The 21,807-nt window shown below is 44.8% G+C and overlaps 1 pseudogene across 1 annotated transcript; it reads right to left on the bottom strand.

The window, feature by feature from the left end:
* Positions 1–2,823: 2,823 nt before the first annotated feature.
* On the bottom strand, positions 2,824–3,355 carry LOC307094430 (ribonuclease H2 subunit C-like; annotated as a pseudogene). The gene has a single exon. The product of its transcript is annotated as a ribonuclease H2 subunit C-like (transcript).
* Positions 3,356–21,807: the final 18,452 nt, after the last annotated feature.

Genomic DNA, 21,807 nt, shown 5'->3' with positions numbered 1-21,807 from the left:
GGCAGTGATCGGCAAACGGCGGCTCGCAAACCACATGCGGCTCAAGAGCCGCGGTTTGCCGCTCTGTTGACTAATGAGTTTGCCGACTGTGGGAACCCCTTTCACGTCCCGCGTGGTTCAGGGTTCCGGTTCTGGAGAAGGCCGCACGCAAATGAAAGACTAGAAAAGTATTAATTTGGGAAGATTGGGGGCCAGGCGGGAGTCCACCTCTAGGGGGAGGATTACTGCCTTGCTTTGGCCTTGCTATCCCTTTTATTAAGGTTATGAGATACACCCATATCTTTTAGGCAGGAAATTCTAATAATAGCCAATCAGCAAGAATTTACATAAGAGTAACAGGTGGAGGCTGCTTTAGCTACCAATGTCTCAACTAAACAATGAGTGATTAGCTCCGACCTTTCAGAGCAATTAAGGTTTCACATCTCTCTATTAGTGACAATGATTGGGTTTTCGGCAGCCGACCACTACTCTAAGGTATTTATTTCATTAAGTGACTGTGTTGCTCACAGGTGATAATGTGTAAGAAGGAATTTGAAACCAGTTAGGCCAATTGCCCACCTACCGGCTGAATCCGTTCATCGCCAGTTGTGTGCTGGGTCAGCAGTTCCCTGGTATGTGACTTCCTCTGTTTCTTCCTAAGATAGAGCATTTGCTGTGTTCTACAGCCTCTGGAAACAAAGATGGTAAGGAGTAGGTTTTGCCCTTACCCTAAGGAATGGAAACAGAATCCAGCTGCACAGAAAAAGGCCTATAATGGATTGGTAGTAATATAATACACCTGTGCACTAGGGGCCATGGTGGAACAGGTGAGGGGAAATATAAATCCTGCTTTGGGTCAGGAAGCTGAGGGAGCAGCAATGATACTGGGCCTGGGCTTTGCATGACAACCATTGGCCAGATGGAGAAAGGAGGTAAGGCAAGGCCGTTACAGGAAGAGGGCCTGGCAAGGGCGAGTAACTAAGGCCTGAGAGCACACTGTGTCCGGCGCAGAGAGAGCCAGCAGCTCTCTCTGTGGTGTGGCAGAGAGAGGTTGGGGAGTGGCTGCCCAGCAGGGAAAGGATTTATTCTGGAGGCAATTGGCAGTCCTGGAGATTCTCCGACAAGTTTTTCAAAGTTATTTCAGCCCACAGTCTGGAGTACAGATTGGAAAATAGAAGACAAGACAGTGAGTCCAAAAGAGGCACCAAATACTGAAGCCTGGGCTGCGGTCCGGTAGGGAAGATAGACCTCGGTACACATCTTCTTGACTTAAAAGTAGCTCTTCTTTTGCCCTAGCCAGTTTTGCTCAGTGGATAGAGCATTGGCTGCAGGGAGAAGGGTCCTGGGTTCGATTCCGGTGAAGGGCACGCCCGGGCCCTAGTCCTAGTGTGTGCAGGAGGCAACCAATCAATGTGTTTCTCTCACATTGATATTTTTCTCTGTCTTTCCCGCTCTTTTCCACTCTCTCTAAAAATCAATGCGGGGGGGGGGGGGGGCGGGGGGAAGTAGCTCTTCTTTTGGATAAGACCCATTTGTATTGTAGGCATGGATCAAAACCAGAGTCATATAGTTGGAAGAAAGCAATTTGCTACCTTATCTTTGACAATAGCATTCTCGATGCAATGTGTTCAGGCCTATAATAAGCAAGAAAACAACAAAATTTAAGAGCCCTGATGGTTGCTTTCTAATCATTGGGGAGGCCGCATAGCATTGTAATCAAGCAACTTTGAAGTTAAAATGTTTGCATTCAGACCCTAACCATGCTATTTATAGTAGTGTCTTGGGCAAGACACTTTCCATGTAAAATGGGCCGGCAGCACGACCACATAGGGTTGTTTTGGAGAATAAATGAGAAAATGTAGATGTTGCCTTTAGCGCTGGGCCTGGAACATCATTTATATTCAACTGGTAGTTATTAATTTCTAACTCCAGTTATTGCTCGAGAGCAATTATGAAACTGCTCTAATTTAGCCCAGCTGGTTTCTCTTGCCAGCAAAATTTCCAGGTCCGGCAGGCGTGAAACACCCTGCTTGGACATGCATCGCCCTGTCCCCTCTCTGCTCCCTCCACAGCTCTAGCCTGCTCCAGTGTCTCCCAGGTGGTATTGTCAGGGGGAGCCCCATCTTCCCCGCCCTTTGGGACACTGCTCCCAGGCTGGCCTGTGCACTAACGGACAGCAGCACGCCCGGAAGCAGCTCACCTCTTGCATGAAGGCTGGGCCTGGACTCGCTCCATCTGCCCCATCAGTTGTCACACGTGTGCATAGGAACAAAGACCCTGGTGTCTGGCTTCAGCTTCAGTGTGGGTGGGTGGGCATCACCACTTCTGCTGGGACCAGAACAGGGAGGTCTCTTCCTTAGTTGAACTCACCATCTTTTTTTCCTCCACAATCAGCTTCTCTTCTCACTCTTGCTATTCTTAACTCGTTCTTTTAGAAATATTGGAAGTTGAAATATGCATCTACACTGAGTGGCCGGATTATTATGATCTCTGAACGCATAATAATCTGGCCACTCAGTGTATGTGTATATATATATATTAGAGGCCCAGTGCATGATTGAATCATGCACGTGCAGGGTCCCCTACACGCTTTCGCTTTTCACGGTGGAGCTGGGTGCCTGTCCACTTGTGCACCAGGCCTTTCAGAAGCCTCCGGCTCGGCGGAGGCTTCTGAAAGGCCTGGTGCCAGAGCAGACAGGCACCCAGGTCCCCCACTTTTGTTTTTTTTGTTTTTGTTTTTGTTTTTGCTGTGAAAGAGCTCATTTATTGGGGTGGTGGACTCAGTGGATCCAAAGTGGAGAGCCGGTGAAGGGATCGGTGGCTTCCAGTTTCAAGCGCTGGTTCTCAGTCCTGCGGCACCTGTTTATGGATCACTTCCGCGAGGCTGGGCCAGGTCAGGGCCGCACGCACTTTGGCATCCGGGCCAGGGATGCTCTCCAGGCCCCACAGGGTGAAGCGGCTGAAACTGGCAGAGGCAGGAATAAAGCGGTCGAAGTCCCACTCCAGCGCCTCCGGGGGTTCCACCAGCTCCTGCTCCTCCTTGTCGGATCCCGCTGAAAAGTCCTGCTTCCCCACCGACTGCTCTTCCATCACCATCACGTATCCCAGCAGGCCAGGCGGCACCTCCACCTCCTCGCCCCTCAGACTGCGGCCCCGAAAGGACACTTCGAGTCCATCGGGACCCTGACGGATGGCCGGGGTGAAAAAGCGCCCCACAGGGGCGGCCGGTTAACCCGGACTTCACAGGGCAGGAGGTGCAGCGTGTGCGCAGAGTGACGGGGCGTAGGTGGATGCGGTGCTTCTCCATGTCTTCCTCGTCGCTGCTCTCCATCCTCTGCCGGGTTTCCGTGGCTCGCTGACTGAGGCCAGAGCTCGCTCCCCCACTTTTGATGGTCCACGGCCGCTGAGGGGGTCTCCCCTGCTGTTCAGAGGCGCAGAGGGTGGGACCCCCTCAGTGGCCCAGATCTGGCCTTTGAGAGGCACAGGGGGCAGGAGTCCCGCCCCCTTCGCCTCTCAACAGCAGGATAGCCCTGCTCAGTGGCAGCGGATCCGTGCCTCACAATGGCCGGATAGGCCACCCTGAGTCCCGTCCCCCAGCCTCCGCCGCCCAATCGTGGGCGTAGCGGAGTGATGGTAATTTACATGGTACGCTATTATTAGATAGGATTAGAGGCCCGGTGCATGAATTCGTGCATGGGTGGGGTCCGGCCAGCCTGGCCAGGGGGAGGGGACATGGGCAGTTGGCCGGCCTGCCTGCTGGTCGAACTCCTGGTCGAGGGGACAATTTGCATATTAGCCTTTTATTATATAGGATATACACTGAGTGGGCAGATTATTATGCGCTCAGAGATCATAATAATCTGGCCACTCAGTGTATGTTCTGTGGCACTTCTGCTCTGGTCATTAAAATATTTACAGTGTTAATAGTAATGCTTTGCCTTTCTGTTGCACCTTTCATCAGAGGATCTCAAAAAAGCACTAGATATTCACATCAAAGTTCAAGACACCCAGAAAGAGGGACATGGTGAGAGAGGAGGAGTTGGATGTGCCCAAAAGCTTGCTCCGTGCCCAGAGCAGGGAACCTTGGGTCACTGGTTTCTTCCTACTGATGACTCACTGCTCCCCGAGGGCATTAGAGGCACCTCCCCACCAGGCTGTGTTTAGGGCATCCCAGGGGGCCCGGCCCACAGCTCTCAGTCACACAGCCCCCTCCCTGTGAATAACCCTGGGACACCATTCCTTCTGGAGCAGGGGGTGCAAAACAGTCCTGATACTAGTGCTTACCCTGTCACCCAGACACTTGTCTCTCACCTTCTGGATCCCAGGAATCAGGATGCCTTGGTGCCTCTAACTGGCTCAGTCTCTCACAGTGAGTTGCAAGTACAGTGAGTACTGCTTCTTAAACCTCCAAGCCACAGCCCTGCTGTACCTCCCTCCTTCCTAGGTGGCTAACATCATTCTTCATACATGCCACCCTTCTGATTAGATTAGAAATAATTATAATTCTCATTCCAAATTCACTCCCTCCTCACCAAAACAAAACAAACACCACTAAAAACAACAAAAAGATAACTTGGGGACTTCTCTCAATTTTTCTTAATCCTTTATTATTACCACCTCTATCATAAGAACATGTGGTTTCTTCTATTACTGAAAGCAGGCTCATGTTCACTGTAATTCAGACTGGCATTCCGCCCAAGTTTGTTCCCCTAGTGCCCACCCGGCCCCACTTGGAGCGCCCATTTTGGATGTGCCAGTGTACGCAGACTGCCTCCTCCATGATGGGCAGCACTGGCCCTGGACCTTCCCTTCTGCTCTCAGAGGCCTGGCCCATCACACACCTTCACCTGGAGTCATTTCACATTAATACAAGGCATCAAATAATTATTGAAGATTTATTATAGCAAAATAAGCCATAGGTCTTTAGTTCCTTGGTCATGTAAATATTGTTAGTCTCTTCTCAAAGAAGTATTAATTTAATTTTTGAATAGATAATGCATTTCCATGGTTCCAAATAAAAATATATATATTAAAAGGTAGGTTACACTCACCAACTCCCAGGACCAAACTAGAATTACAACTTAAATATAGAGCAGTCAACCTGAACAGCCAACTGAAGACTAGCTGAAGAGAAGTCTTGTAACCAAGGATTTACAGAAAAGGCCACATGGAGACTGGTAGGAAGGGCGAAGACGTGAAAAGGGCTAGCCCCACTCCCACAGGTGGCTGCTGAGATTCTAGGGGGAGATCCAACTGCAAAGTTCCCCCGAGAAGGGTGGGGTCTCAACCTCAAACCAGGCTTCTTAGCCCACAGCACCAGAGAAAGGAAGAGACACCCACATAACATCTGGCTGTGAAAATCAGTGGGGATTCTGTTCTCCAGCACAGACCGGAGTCTGCTAGGGACACAGACACCCTCTTAAAAAGGCCAATCACAAAGTCTCACTCTCAGCCACTCCCCCTGGGTTTGGTGGAGGGAGAGTGGAGAGGAGTAGGCTTGAGTGAGGAGAGACTGGCATTTGTAGCTCTGTGGAGGGAGCTGAGGAGACTCCTCTGCTGAGTCATTCCCCACACCACAGACACCACCTTTCTTGGGTGGAGCACTCCTCCCGACAAACATCCTCCAGACAAACGGGTCCTCTGATTGCTTCTTTTCTAGAATAAGATTATTCACTTGAAACCTTAACAGAAATACCATGCTTCCACACTGACAGGGAGTTTGCTAATCTCTCAGATGAAAATTGTGGGATTGAGTGGTGGATGGACAGGCAATGAGTGCAACTCTCAGAGATTTGGAATTTGCGAAAGGATGTCGGACATACCTGATGTCTGGAAAAAATGTATAGTAGGTGGACTCTGATGGTGCAGTTCTTTTAAGCAGAAGGGTAAAATGTCACCCTCCTCCTGGAGAATAGTGGAGACAGGTGAAGGAGGAAAATGTGACTTAACTAAAGCTTGATGTTTCACTAGTAAAAACAATGAGTTTTTTAAATATGTTTTTAAATTGATTTTAAAGAGAGATGAAGGGAGAGGGAGAGAGAAACATCAACTAGCTGCCTCCCGAGCACACGCCACTGGGAATGGAACGGACCCCTCAGTGCTTGGGATGACACCCAACCAACTGAGCCACACCAGACAGGGCAACACTGAGGAATTTATTCATTTAAAGATAGTTTCCTCATCCACTATTTTTTAGATGTTTCATTTCTTGTATATTTTACACACTTCTATTATTTGCTAATGTAATTTTCCTTTAAAAAAAATCCGACTTGCTTAAATGAATGTATATTAAAAAAGTTAAAAACAACATAGTGAAATCTACTTTATTTGTCCTTTCCTCAAATAAAATAAGATAAACACATGCCTACCAATTCAATTTTGTTATTAAAACAAAGGTGTTTTGATCTCTTGAAGACACTAATAGAACCTACAGAAAAATATGTCAACACCTTGATTTCTTGATTCCCAGTGAGAAATGTACTTGTCACTCACATCAGAATACGTAGAGTATTGATTTGACTGGTATGTTTCTCCTGGTTTTAAAAGCACATGGAAGCCAAATTATAATGACAAGTTTTCTTGAGGAGAAGGGACCCAGATAAAAGGAGCTTGGTGCTTGTTAGAGGATCTGATGATTTAATGTGTCTCTCTCCACAAAAGGAATGCATACCAGCAGCTATAGAGCCCCACATGGTTGAAGACATGCTACCAATTTTCTCCTCTGGAATTTCCCAGTTTTTTATGTTTCATTTGCTCATCTCATTTTATTAACATACTAGAGGCCTGGTGCATGAAATTCATGCACGGGTGAAGTCCCTAGGTCTGGCTGGTGATCAGAGCCGATCGGGGCCAGGCCAATCAGGTCCAGGCCAGAGAGGAGGCGATGGTCGCCGGGCCAGGCGTGGAAGGAATGGACGCCAGATGCCGGTGCCACCATCATCAGCACCCCGCCACCGCAGGGTTCTCCACCTCCCCCCCTCCTCCTTCCCTCACTACCACACCGCCACTATGGCAGGTGGGTGGTGGGCCAATCAGGGCCTGCCAGCTGGGGGGAGGGACGGGATATGGGAGGTTGGCCGCTGGCCCCAAGGAGGGAGCCGGCCCTCGGCCCCCATGGGAAAGGGGCCATGTCCGCCACCACCCACCCCCGGTTCCCTGTCCCAGCCTGGGTCCTGGCCCCCATCAGGTGATTGGGGCCTGCTGGCCAGGAGGAGGAACCATGGGAGGTCAGCCGGCCTAGGGAGGTTGGCTGTGGGAGCACACTAACCACCAGAGGGCTGCTCCTGCATTGAGCGTCTGGCCCCTGGTGGTCAGTGTGCATCATAGCCACCGGTCGTTCCGGATGTTCAGGTTGCTTAGGCTTTTATATATATGATTCTTTCTTTAGATTTATTAACCCTTTGCACTCGCTTGCTTTTTTCTCGATTCCTTTATTCTAATGCTAACCGTGTCGAGTCACACTCGACATCTGAGTGCAAAAGGTTAATACTATCCTTAGCCTAAACTTTCCTGATGATAAGAATCACCTGGAATGGTTGGAAAAATAGATTTCTAAAGAATTTCTAAGGGAAAGGCCTGGTATTCTGTATATTTATCAAATGGCCTAAGGGTTTGTGTTTTTTGGTGTTTTTTTTCTTTAACCAGGAAGGTTTTGTAATGGACAAGTTAGACCAGTGCATCTCAACATGTAACATTCCTGCAAACCACCTGCAGATCCTGATTCCACTGGTCTAAAGAGGGCCCGAGAGTCTCCATTCCTGGCCAGCTCCCGGGCATCTAGCCTGGGGACCACATTTTGAGTGGCACGCATCAGGGATTCTCAAGGAGTGCTCCAGGGCCCGCAGTAGGGGCAGCAGCTGGGAACCTCTTACAAATGCACACTCTCAGCTCCACTCTACACCTACTGAGCCGGAAAAAACTCTGGGGATGGGCTCAGCAATCTGTTTTCAGGTCTCCAGGTGAGATTTTGATTCACACAAAAATTCAGGAACGACAGAGTTAGACCTAGTGCTTCCTACTGCTTCTAAGTGGGAAGTTATGTCACTTGAGAGGAACCTTTGCACATTTCTAATTTTATTCGTGTGTACACTTAGATCACTTAATTCCATTTGGGGAGGTTCCTTACACGCAGCTTTGTAAAGAGCTCAGGAACTATAGGCAAGAAAGGCATCTTGTAGTATTTGGGAGAGCCTGTTCCTTGCTGGCTTTAAATTTAATTTTTCAAAATCACCGAAGAGACCATTTTGTACTAACACAAGATACTAGGTTAGAGCCGGTTCCCAAATGCCTAAAGGGACCAAACACTCAGATAACACCCCTAAGTGAGGGAATGGCGGTTCAGGGAGGAGGCGTGGCCTCAGCAAGCAGCTGCTCCTCAGCTCCACCCAGTCAGTGCCCGGCCCTCGGCCCTCAGGGAATGGGGGCCAGAGTGGTCACATCTTCCACATGCTCAGAGGAAGTCAGAAAGCCAATGTTTTGCGTGAAATCTTTTGACTCTTAAATGGTGGCAGACGATTCAAATTTGTTGTAAATATTCTGTGTCTAACAAGCTAGCCTTCTGTTAGCGACTCTGCCTTGGAGGCACGAGTTCGGGAGATGACTGACTGGCCTCGCTCCCCTCTGTGGGTCCCTGTCTGTCTCATAAAGAAGAGAAAGCCAAGCAGAGGCCTGTCCCCAGCTCGAGTGGTCCATTTCTGTGAAACAAACCCCAAACCATATACCGTGCTGCTGTGAAAAGCCAGTCCATTCTCTCTAAGCAGCTCCCCGAGCAGCCAAGGGTCGGAGCTCATGGAAATACTGGAACATTTTAAAATGGGAAATGGACAGTTTCACATTGTGTAATCCATCTGGAAGCAAAGAATGCCTCATGGTCATGACAGTGGGTCTAGGGGCAGATCTAGATTTTGTGGGCCCTGAAGCTAATACAATTTGGGGGGGAAGCCTATTTAAGACAAAGAATGGGACATGAATGAGTACAAAGAGGTCTTAACTGAAAGTACAAAGAGGTCTTAACTGAATGTGGGGAAATGTTTATGTTAGGTCTGATCAAATAATTGAATGGATACCCCCTCCCCTGGGAACTGACCTTTAGGCCACTTCTCAACCGACATTCCCTTTCGCTTAGACCACATTCCATCTACTAAGACCATTATCCTTCCCCTCCGGACTTTCCCAGGATCCGGACCCCCAGAGAGTCCCCCACCGAAAAAGCCCACCTAGAGTCCTTTAAAACCTCCGACTCCTCATCCATGGGTGCTGGCGCCATTTGGGGCCTCAGCCCATGTGGTCCCCAGATGACCTAACAAATTTTTAAACCTTTACCACTTTGGGCCTCGTGCATTCCTCCTTCGGCCACCCTAACAGTTGACTTCTGCAAATTTTACGAAGAAAAGTGAATGTGCTGCGAAGAGCCCACAAAAGCAAGGGCCCTGGAGCTTCCTGAGCTGCCGGCTCCCTGGCCTCTGTCCTGGTGACCGCTGGGGCACAGGCAGAGGTTAGGATCGGGCCAGAAGTGTTATAGCTCTGGGGCACTGGCGATGTTCTACTTCTCTACCTGGGTGGGAAGGTTGGTTACAAGGGGATTCATTTTACAACTTTTTTGTTGTTGTTAATCCTCACCCGAGGATATTTTTCCTGTTAATTTTTAGAGAGAGTAGAGGGGAGGGAGGGAGAGAGAGACCAGGGCTGGGATTGAGCCTGCAATGGAGGTATATGCCCTTGACCAGAATCGAACCTACAGCCCTTCTGTTCATGGGCAGATGCTCTAACCACTGAGAAACCAGCTAGGGCCATTTTACCACAATTTGATAAACTGTACACATGTTTTTTGCACCTTTAAGTACACAATTATATTTTATAACTTAGAAAATCATTTGGTCCCTTCCTAAGTCAGCAAAAATACTCATTTTATGGGGGTGAAGTAGGTCTTCAATAAATGTTTGTTTAATAAATGAACAAATGAATGAGTGATTTCAAATCTATTCAACCAATATATATCAAAGGCCTAAGTGTGTAAGATCCCTGCTAGGTATTGTGTTATTAAATACATTATATTATTTGCTATTTAATATTTAAGTAAAATTTAATGAAAGAAATAAAATACCTATATTTTATTTTATTTTGCCATATTTTAAAAGTTAAAATTGGCCCTGGCCAGATGGCTCAGTTGGTTGGAGCACCATTCCGTATGTCAAAAGGTTGCAGGTTCAATTCCTTGTAAGGGTGCATACGAGAGGCAACTGATTGATGTTTCTCTTTCACATCAATGTTTCTCTCTCTCTCTCTCTCTTTCTCTCACTCACACTCTCTCGCTCTCCTCCCACCCCCTTTTCTCTCTAAAATCAATGAACAAATCCTTGGGTGAGAATTTTTTTAAAAGTTAATTGTATTCTTTCACTATTGTTTTACATATAAATGAAAAAATATAAATACACATATACTGGATACAGGCTTTAAAAAGAAGAAAATTTAGCTTTAAAGATGATTAATTTACAATCATACAATTTTAAAACATGTTAGGTAGCAGAAACAGAAAAACAGAAGAAATTGGTTAGTATCTACTGAAGACCAGACATACATATTTTAAAAATCATGCATAATTTCCCTACATTAACATAACCATTGTTATTACTGTATTGCATTTTCTTTCAACCTTTTATTTATAGGCACACTTCTTAAAAATGTATTTTTATTGATTTCAGAGAGGAATGGAGAGAGAGAGAGAGATAGAAACATCCATGATGAGAGAGAATCAGCTGCCTCCTGCCTGCCCCGCATTGGGGACCGAGCCCACAACCCAAGCTTGTGCCCTTGACTGGAATCGAATCTGGGACCCTTCAGTCCGCAGGCTGACACTCTATCCACTGAGCCAAACCAGCTAGGACTACAGGCATACTTTTTATATAGTTAAAATCATAGGTTTCTAAAGTTTCAATCCTGATTGTTTCTACCTAACATATCATAAGCATTTTCCACGTTGCGACATGATCTTCATCATTCTAATTTTTAAAACTGCATAATTATCCCTTACCAAGTCCCAGTAAGTTCTAAATATGACCGGAGCCCCAGTAATCCACCACGCGCCATTCGACACTCTCTCCACCTTTATGTCCCAGCCTGCCTGCCTGTGCTCTTGCCTGGGTCTCTCCCCGACTCCGCTGCTGGGGTCGCAGCATCTGTCCTGCAGCACTGAGGGGCATCCACCTGGAAGGGAGAGGCTGGCACAGAAGCGTGGTTAGTGAGAAACTGTGCTTACTTGACTCCTGTCTGAACTTTAAACTCTATGTTTATTTGGGAATAAAACAGAAATGATTCATCTTATGAGTTTCCTCAGGGCCAGTGGAATCCTGAATTCTCTGGGATGAGTTTATTCATTCTGAGCTCTAATTGAAACCACAACATAGGAACCAGTTGGCTCTTCTCTTATATATTCTGTTAGAAGCAGCAACATCTGCCAGCATCTCGATTCCTGCCTTCCTTGGCATTGGATTGAATTAATCAATAGAGCACACAGCTAACAGAACAAAAAAATAAAAATAAAAAATTTCCAATGAGACAAATGGAAAATTACAGAACAAAAGCTTGATTCTCTGCAATTTTTTTCAAGTCAGGTGAAAATGACTCATTTTTTTTATTCAACTTGATTTGAATTAAAATTGAAATTCATAGTATAAACCTGTAATACTATCAGAAACTATTTCTTTTGTTATATTTCCTCTTTGTTGACATTGTTTCCTTTAATTCATTGCATTATTTGATTTTAGATTTATACTATACACAATAAAGGAGTGAATTTTTAATATTTTGAAGACTCAGTTTTTAATATCTATTCTAATATGTATTAATATCTAGTATAGTGGTTGAACCTTTTTATCCTTTTAGAGTCTCCTCAATTACTTCAATTGAAGGGACACGAGGTGTTAAAACAATTTCCCTAACAAATTACATATATTTATTAAGAAGTTATCGAGTAATTTCTCCTTTTATTAAAGTAATTGAATAACATATAGGGTTTATAATGAGCTTGGGAGTAATGTGTATTACCAACCTGGATGAAAATAGTCCCTGCTAAAAGAAAAAAATTTAATCTTTTAGCAGTAGAATGCTTTTTTTCTTTATCCAAACATTACTGTTAGACATTTTTACATATTGAAAATGGTCTCTGATCCATATTACTACCTTGCAGACAGTAGTTGGAGTAATAGTTCTACTCATTAAATTATATCATTCAGGGCTCCTTGTAAAAGAGCCTTGGTAGCAAAAAAAAAAAAAAAATCATATTGCAGGTGATTTTTCCCACTTCTCATCGATAGACATCATTACACACCAAATTGCATGAACTAGTAAATAATTGGGGGAGGGAGGTGTGCGCTCTCACATTCTTTTCGTTCTGTGTTTCCTTGCTGGAAAGCCGATGTCCCTGGCTGTGGCTGGAAAGAAGAGGAATCCCGAGGCTGACATGTGGACATGCATTCACCAGGCAGGCAAGTGGTAATGTTTTTTAAAAGTAGTTTATTTTGAAGTCCTTATCATCCTACCAACCCTCCTTTTCCCTTGAGTTTTTAGTCCCATTCAATTTAGTTCATTGCACAGAGCCCTAGGCCAGTCGAAAATACTCTGAGGGACCTAAAAATGTATGACACATAGTCCCTGCCCTTGGAGGGACCAGTAGTTAATAGAGGGAAAATGACATGGGCAGAAATATCTAAGAGATGAGGCAAAATTAGCCCAGTGCTCTAGGGATCTCAAATAGCCTGCGTGGGCTGCACAACTTTTTCTCTGCGTGTATGTGTGAGGGTCACTCTTAGCTCTAGGTCCTGGGGCAGCTTCATGGAGAAATTGGGTGTTGAAAGAAGAGGACACCTGTAGAATAGAGATGGGGACAAATGTATACCTGGTAGAGAAGCAGAACCAATAGGAGATCTATCTATCCATCCATCCATCCACCCATCCATCCATCCATCCATCCATCCATCTATCCATCCATCCATCCATCCATCCATCCATCCATCCATCCATCATCCACCATTCCAGGGAGTTGGCCTTGCACAGTTGTGAGAGCTGGTTAAGCAGTCTCTGTAAGGCTATTGTCTCCATGTCTAATGCTGACACTTGAAGTCCACTGTGTAGGTAGTCAGGAAGGGATGATGAATGTAAAGTGGGGGAGATCAAGAGAAGGCTGGAACCCACGAGCATGAGCAAGGATGAACTTGAAAGCTGTGTCAGTTATCACCTCTGACCTTGGTGTCAAGGCTGTTCTGCAGAAGCGAGGGCCCTATGTCACAGCTGAGCACAAACACCTGGCTGTTGTGTTAAAGGAGCTGAAGGAGGATCCAGGGGAAAGGAGAGAAGTTGTAGGCCTAGTTGCTGCTTCATGCCAATAAGATGATTCAGCAGATCAGCTGAAATGTGTTTGAGTCCCAAATGGCTGCTGCTTCCTATCTGCCCTCTGACTCTCCCAGGAGTTTTCCTTTTGACCCACCCTAATGGAAAACATGCAAGAAAGGAAATTTTTTTTTAACCTTACCACCCTGGCTGGTGTGGCTCAGGTGGTTGGAGCATTGCCCCATGCACCAAAAGGTGGCAGGTTTGTTTCTTGGTCCCGGGACACACCCAGGTTGCAGGTTTGATCCCCAGTCACCCAGTCAGGGCCCATATGTAAGGCAACTGATCAATGTTTATCTCTCACCTCTCTCTCTCTCTCTCTCTCTCTCTCTCTCTCTCTCTCTCTCTCTCTCTCTCTCTCTCTCTCTCTCTCTCTCTCTCTCTCTCTCTCTCTCTCTCTGTCTCTCTCTGTCTCTCTCTTCTTCTCTAAAATCAATTTTTTAAAAATTGAACTTACTGCCCTAACTGGTTTGGCTCAGTGGATAGAGAGTTGGCCTGTGGACTGAAGGGTCCCAGGTTCAATTCCAGTCAGGGGCATGTACCTTGGTTGCAGGCACATCCCCAGTAGGAGGTGTGCAAGAGGCAGCTGATTGATGTTTCTCTCTCATTGATGTTTCTAACTACCCCTCTCCCTTCCTCTCTGTAAAAAATCAATAAAATATATTTTTTTAAAAATTGAACTTACTATATGACAAAGTAATTCCACTACTAAGTACTTATCCAGGAGAAATATAAGAGGTATACCAAAATGTAGCATTGTACATAATAGATGAAAAGTGGAAATTATTCAAATACTTATAAATTGGTAAATAAAGAAAATGGGATATAGTCATACAGTAGAATACTATCAGCAGTAAAAAGGTGATTCTGTGTGGCCCCTGCTTCTTCCTACTCTCTTACAAATTGGAGTCTCCCTGGATTGACAGCAAGCGAGGAGTGATCTACTGGCTTCGAAAAATCAAGCTGAAGATTTTGGGTGATACAGACAATAAGTAAGTGGCCACTGGAATTATTTTATTTTATTTTATTTTATTTTATTTTATTTTATTTTATTTTATTTTATTTTATTTTATTTTATTTTATTTTATTTTGTGTGTGTGCTAGAAGTGACAAGGGTGAACTGACCTTGAGGACAATGAGACTGTAGTGGTAGGCAGGACAGATTGGAGACCTGACTGGGGAGCTCAGAATGCCAAGTAAGAGGAGGCAAGGGGGTCCAGGAGGCTGGAGTGGAAAGGGAAGTGGCAGAGCTGTGCCTAGAAATGTTACTGCTGGGGGCCAGGGCACAAAGCTTGCTTTTGTGCATTTGGGGAAGAGGGCAGGTCTACATACAAAGCATTGCCTGCCTTTGACATTGGGATGCTTGTCCCATCCCTTTTCTTCAGCCCTGGAAATTTCAGTGTCCTGGGTCAGAGCCCCAAGTTTGTGACCCTAGATGGGGTCCTAAAGAGAACACAGTGGATATTTGTCGTGTTTTGTGACACCCAACAATAGTCATTGAAAATACTTTCTGTGTCTGGGGCATTTTCCACATGAAGGTTCCTACCGGAAGCCAGTAGGTCACTCCTCGCTTGCTGTCAATCCAGGGAGACTCCAATTTGTAAGAGAGTAGGAAGAAGCAGGGGCCACACAGAATCACCTTTTTACTGCTGAATACTATTCTACTGTATGACTATATCCCATTTTCTTTATTTACCAATTTATAAGTATTTAGATAATTTCCACTTTTCATCTATTATGTACAATGCTACATTTTGGTATACCTCTTATATTTCTCCTGGATAAGTACCTAGTAGTGGAATTACTTTGTCATATGGTAAGTTCTTTTAAAAAATTGATTTTAGAAAGGAAGAGAGAGAGAGAGAGAGAGAGAGAGAGAGAGAGAGAGAGGTGAGAGATAAACATTGATCAGTTGCCTTACATATGGGCCCTGACTGGGTGACTGGGGATCAAACCTGCAACCTGGGTGTGTCCCGGGACCAAGAAACAAACCCACCACCTTTTGGTGCATGGGGCAATGCTCCAACCACCTGAGCCACACCAGCCAGGGTGGAAAATTTTAAAAAAAAATTTTTGTGAAGATATTTTTTCCCATTGATTTTTAGAGAGAGAGGGAGGGAGGGAGGGAGGGAGGGAGAGAGAGAGAAACATTGATGTGAGAGAGATACATTGATTACCTCCCTGCACATGCCCCCTTGGGGCTGAGGATGGATCCTGCAACCCAGGTATGTGCCCTTGACCGGGAATCAAACCTGAGACCCTTCAGTGCACAGGCCAATGCTCTAACCCCTGAGCATACCAGCCAGGGCAGTAAGTTCAAATTTTAAGAATAGTTTTCACAGTTTAAATTTCTATTTTACATTCCAATCTGCAATGCCTGAGGGGTCCACTTTCTCCAGCTACTCACTCAAACTTCAGAAGGCCTGTCTTTTTAAATTATAGCCATTCTGGTGGATATGCAGAATCATCTCACTGAGGTTTAATTGGCATTTCCCTAAGGACTGATGATATTGAATTTCCATATAAAGTTTAGGATCAACTTATCAATTTCCACATCGACTGCTGGCATTTTTATAGGGATGGCATTGAATCTGTACAACAATCTGGGGAGAACTACCATCCTACCAATATTGAGTCTTTCAACCTATGAACATGAGTCTTTAAATCTTCTTTAATTTCTCTCAGCAATATTTGATAATTTTCAGTGTATAAATATTTCACTTCTTTGTTAGACTTAAGTATTATTTTTTATGCTCTTGTGAATGAAATTTTTTCTTAATTTTAGATTGTTTATTGCTAGAATATAGAAATACAATTGATTTTTAAAATATTGATCCTGTATCCAGTTGCCATGCTGTATTCGTTTTTTAATTATAGCAGTTTTGGGCGGAAGGCAGGGGACTCCTTGGGTTTTTTTACATAGAGGATAATGTCACTGAGGATAGAGATGATTTTTACTTCTTTCCAACCTGGATGACTTAAAAAAAATTTTTGACTGACCAGAATCTCAGTACAAGGTTGATTAGAAGTGATGCGAGCAAATATCTGCATTTTTCCCATTTTAGAGACAAACATTCCATCTTTCATCATTAAGTATGATGTTAGCAACAGGTTTTTGTAATCAGGTAAGGAACTTCCCTTTTATCCCTAGTTTGTTGAGAATTTACACCAGGAATGGTTGTTGGATTTTGTTACATGCTTTTTCTGCATCTGTTTAAATGATTGTGTGGTTTTGTCTTTTATCCTATTATTAGAGGCCCGATGCATGAAATCTGTGCAAGGGCCTTGGCCCCGTTCCCCTTTCCCCCCATCGCCACCATGGCCTGGGAGCCTCTGCTGCCTCTGCTATGGCCCCCGCCCCCTGCGGCTTTGTCTGGAGGAAGGATGTCCGGAAGGATGTCCAGTCTAATTAGCATACTATGCTTTTATTATTATAGAGTAGAGGCCCGGTGCATGAAATTTGTGCATGGGGGGGGCGGGGTCCCCTCAGCCCAGCCTGCACCCTCTCCAATCCGGAACCCCTTGGGGTATGTCCAACTGCCGATTTAGGCCCGATCCTGGGGATCGGGCCTAAACCGGCAGTCGGACATCCCTCTCACAATCCGGTACCATGGGCTCCTAACTGCTCACTTGCCTGCCGGCCTGATCGCCCCTAACTGCCTCCCCTACTGGCCTGGTCACCCCCAACTTCCCCCCCCTGCCAGCCTGGTTGCCCTAACTGCACCCCACCAGCCTGGTCGCCCCTTACTGCCCCCCCCCCCGCCAGCCTGGTTGCCCCCAACTGCCCCCCTGCTGGCCTGGTTGCCCCTCACTGCCCCTTCCTGCTGACCTGGTCACCCCAAACTGGCCGCCCCACACAGCTTGCTGCTCAGTTGTTTGGTCGCCCCTCACTAACCCCCCTGCCAGCCTGGTCGCCCCACACAGCCTGTTTGGTCATCCATTTGGTTGCAATCGTCGCTTAGGCTTTTATTATTATAGATTACGGTATTACATTAATTAATTCTCAACTATTAAATCAACCTTGCATTCCTAGGTACTTGGTGATGGTCCATAATCCTTTTGATACATTATTTAATTCAGTTTGCTAATTTTTTTTGTTGTTAATCCTCACCCAAGGATATTTTATATATATATATTTTCATTTTAATTTCTTTATTGATTGAGGTATTACATATTTGTCCTCATCCCCCCATTACCTTCCCAACCCTCCCCCCCCACACACACACACACTCAGGCCCTCACCCCCCTGTTGTCTGTGTCCACTGGTTAGGCTTATATGCATGCATACAAGTCCTTTGGTTGATCTCTCCCCCTTACCCCCACCCTCCCCTACTTTCCCTCTGAGGTTTGACAGTCTGATCAATGCTTCCCTGTCTCTGGATCTGCTTTTGTTCATCAATTTATATTGTTCATTATTACCCATAGATGAGTGAGATCATGTGATATTTATCTTTCTCTGACTGACTTATTTCACTTAGCATAATGCTCTCCAGTTCCATCCATGTTGTTGCAAATGGTAGGAATTCCTTCTTTTTTAGTGCAGCATAGTATTCCATTGTGTAGATGTACCACTGTTTTTTAATCCACTCATCTGCTGATGGGCACTTAGGCTGTTTCCAAATCTTAGCTATTGTAAATTGTGCTGCTGTGAACATAGGGGTGCATATATCCTTTCTGATTGCTGTTTCTATCTTCTTGGGATATATTCCTAAAAGTGGGATTACTGGGTCAAATGGGAGTTCCATTTTTAGTTTTTTGAGGAAACTCCATACTGTTCTCCACAGTGGCTGCACCAGTCTGCATTCCCACCAGCAGTGCACGAGGGTTCCTTTTTCTCTGCATCCTCGCCAACATTTGTCGTGTATTGGTTTGTTGATGATAGCTATTCTGACAGGTGTGAGATGGTACCGCATTGTCATTTTGATTTGCATCTCTCAGGATAATTAGTGACTTTGAGCATGTTTTCATATGTTTCTTGGCCTTCCTTCTGTCTTCTTTTGAAAAGTTTCTATTTAGGTCCTTTGCCCATTTCTTGACTGGATTGTTTATCTTCCTTTTGTTAAGTTATATGAGTTCCCTGTAAATGTTGGAGATTAAACCCTTATCAGTGATAACATTGGCAAATATGTTCTCCCATGTAGTGGTCTTTCTTGTTGTTTTGTTGATGGTTTCTTTTGCTGTGCAAAAGCTTTTTATTTTGATGTAGTCCCATTTGTTTATTTTCTCTTTAGTTTCCATTGCCCTAGGAGCAGTGTCAGTGAAGAAGTTCCTTCAGCATATGTCTGAGATTTCGCTGCCTGTGGATTCCTCTAGTATTTTTATGGTTTCCCGACTTAGGTTTAAGTCCTTTATCTATTTTGAGTTTATTTTTGTGTATGGTGTAAGTTGGTGGTCTAGTTTCATTTTTTTGCATGTATCTGTCCAATTTTCCCAACACCATTTATTGAAGAGACTGTCTTGACTCCATTGTATGTTCATGCCTCCTTTGTTGAATATTAATTGGGCATAGTGGTTTGGGTCGATTTCTGGGTTCTCTATTCTACTCCATTGATCTATATGTCTGTTCTTGTGCCAGTACCAGGCTGTTTTGAGAACAGTGGCTTTGTAATACAGCTTGATATCTGGAATTGAGATCCCACCTACTTTGTTCTTCTTCAAGGATATTTTTCCATTGCTTTTTAGAGAGAGTGTGTGTGTGGGGGGGGGAGACAGAGAAACATCGATATGAGAAAGATACATCAATTGGTTGCCTCCGCACTCACCAAGACCGTGAATCGGGGACTGAACCTGCAACCCAGGTGCATGCCCTTAACTGGGAATTGAAACCACAACCATTCGGTGGGAGGTCTGACACTCTCTCCACTGAGCCACACTGGCCAGGGCTCAGTTTGCTAGTATTTTAAAATGGTTTTTGCATCTGTGTTTGAGGGATATTCACCTGTAGTTTCATTTCATTTGATGTCTTTTTGTTTGTTTGTTTTGAATCAGGAAAATACTGGTCTTGTGAGACTGACATCTGCTTTGCTTCTACAGACATGTGTAAATAAAAATTTGTATTATTGTAATTTCTGCATTTATTCAACTGTTTCTTTTTCCTTTGGGGAAACAAATTTGATAAGTTATTTTAAAAGTAGAACCCAGATCTCATCTATGGTTTGGCCACCAAAATAAAATCAGTGTTCCATCTGAGAACCTGACCAGAGTCCTCTAGCACACTATGTGTCTGTCTATTGCAGACATGAGCAGAGACAGATGGCATGCCAGGACCTACATATTTCAAACTGCTAAACTGATCACAGACAGGAGAGGAGGAAGCTGCCACCTTCTGCTTCCCTTCTGCAGCACGGGGGGATTGCAACATGTCTTCTGAGTATGCATTAACTATCATTAACTTTGTATCATGGCCCTTTGAGATTTGGGGAAGAAATGTGATCACAATATGTGTGTGTGTGTGTGTGTGTGTGTGTGTGTGTGTGTGTGTGGCCAATCAAGCTGGCTCTACTGGTCACAGTGTTTCCAGATGTCAGAGCCACATCAAGTGTCAGAAGAATCTGTGTTGATATGGTGTTTGGAGGGCACTGGTCTAACCTGTGTTTGCCTCATCATGTAATCCTAATACTTATTGATTCCATTGTATGTTCATGCCTCCTTTGTCGAATATTAATTGGGCATAGTGGTTTGGGTCGATTTCTGGGTTCTCTATTCTATTCCATTGATCTATATGTAGGTCCTGGCATGCCAACCCTAATACTTATTGGCTGCTTTGGGTTATCTTACAGTCTATGAAATGTGAAGAGCAATCACAATGCTCTACTTGAGGGGGCTTTTTGATTAAAGAGACATCCAAATGTAACAGGAAAGAACTACTCCTTTCTAAACCTCACTACTTGTTCTGAAAACCAAGTCAACTCAGCTTGAGACTCATGGCTTGTTCACTCCTTAGCAGTCTGTTCATATGAGCAACCACAACTTGTCAAGTGCCTGTCTCATTTACTCTTCACACCATACCCTGAGGTAGGTATTTTACAGATGAAGGGACTGGGGCTCACATTAAGAAATATGCCAACATCACCCTCATAATAAATGGTAGAATTTGGCTCAAGCACAGGTTCAGGTTATTCAAAGCCCACGCTCTTCTACTGCACACAGACTCCCCTCTACCCATAGTCCTGCTGGGCTTCCCAGATGCAAGGCTTGTACAACCCTTTCCCACCTCTCATAGTTTCCAATGAGTTCCTAGGGTGTGTGGGCAGGGATCCTGGGACTGTTTGGTTCTTTCATTGTATTTCTAGGGCTTCTTACTGTTGTGACATGTATTCACTGACAGGTGTTCAATGAATGTTGAAATAGATGACTGAGTGAGAACAATGATACTTCCTGGAATTAAAAAATAATCTTTTTATTGAGCCCAGCTGGTGTTGCTCAGTGGTTGAGTATTGACCTATGAACCAAGAGATTACTGGTTTGATACCTCATCAGGGCACATGCCTGGGTTGTGGGCTCAGTCCCCAGTAGGAGGCATGCAGGAGGCAGCTGATCCATGTTTCTTTCTCATTGATGTTTCTATTTCTCTATCCCTATCTTTTCCTCTCTCTCTAAAATCAACCTACACTAATAAAAGAGAAACATGCAAATTGACCATCACTTTGCGATGTCCACCAGCCAATCAGGAGTGGGTATGCAAATTAACCTGACAAATATGGCGGCGGCCCCAGCCACTCTGGACCTCTGGGCAGCATGCATGCAGGCGCAGAGCAGCCGGGCGGGGCAGGACGTCTGCTATGAGGGGGGAGGGTGGAAGGCAGAGGGAGCTACAGGAGCGGTGTTCTGGCTGGAGCTAAGACTGAATGCTCCAGCCAGAGCGAAGGCCTGGGTCCTGGGTGCCAGAGGAAAACCGGTGCTGGCAGCCAGGGGAAGGAAGGCCTATTGCATGAATCTTCATGCAATGGGCCTCTAGTAAAGACATATTTTTTTAAAAAAAATTTTTTATTGATTTTTTGGAGAGAGAGGGAGGGGGAGAGAGAGAGAGAGAGACATGGATGTGAGAGCAAAACATAGATCGGCAATCAAACTGGCAACTTTTCAGTGTACAGGATGACAGACACCTACCAACTGAGCCACACAGGCCAGGGCATACTTCCTGGAATTTTTAGGAAAGCTTACATTTGAATTTGGAAGCAAACCAAAAATTTATCTAATCCAAAATTTCCAGTCAGGGGAATTGAGGATCAAAGAAGACAACACATATGTGAAAAGAAAATAGCAAGGGATCTGAACTTCAAATAATGTAAAGATAACATTGCATGAAAAAAAAATGTCAACTGCAGAAAAGAAAATTAAAAACAAAAAAAATAAATGAAAAAAAATTTTAAAAGAAAAAAACGTCAACTGCAGTGACTTCATAATTGACTTAATATTATTTATTATTGCTTTTGAGAAATCATT

The sequence above is a fragment of the Cnephaeus nilssonii genome (genome assembly GCF_951640355.1).
Source record: "Cnephaeus nilssonii genome assembly, chromosome: 3".
NCBI classification, from domain to species: domain Eukaryota; kingdom Metazoa; phylum Chordata; class Mammalia; order Chiroptera; family Vespertilionidae; genus Cnephaeus; species Cnephaeus nilssonii.
This window is presented reverse-complemented; position numbering and strand designations above follow the sequence as displayed.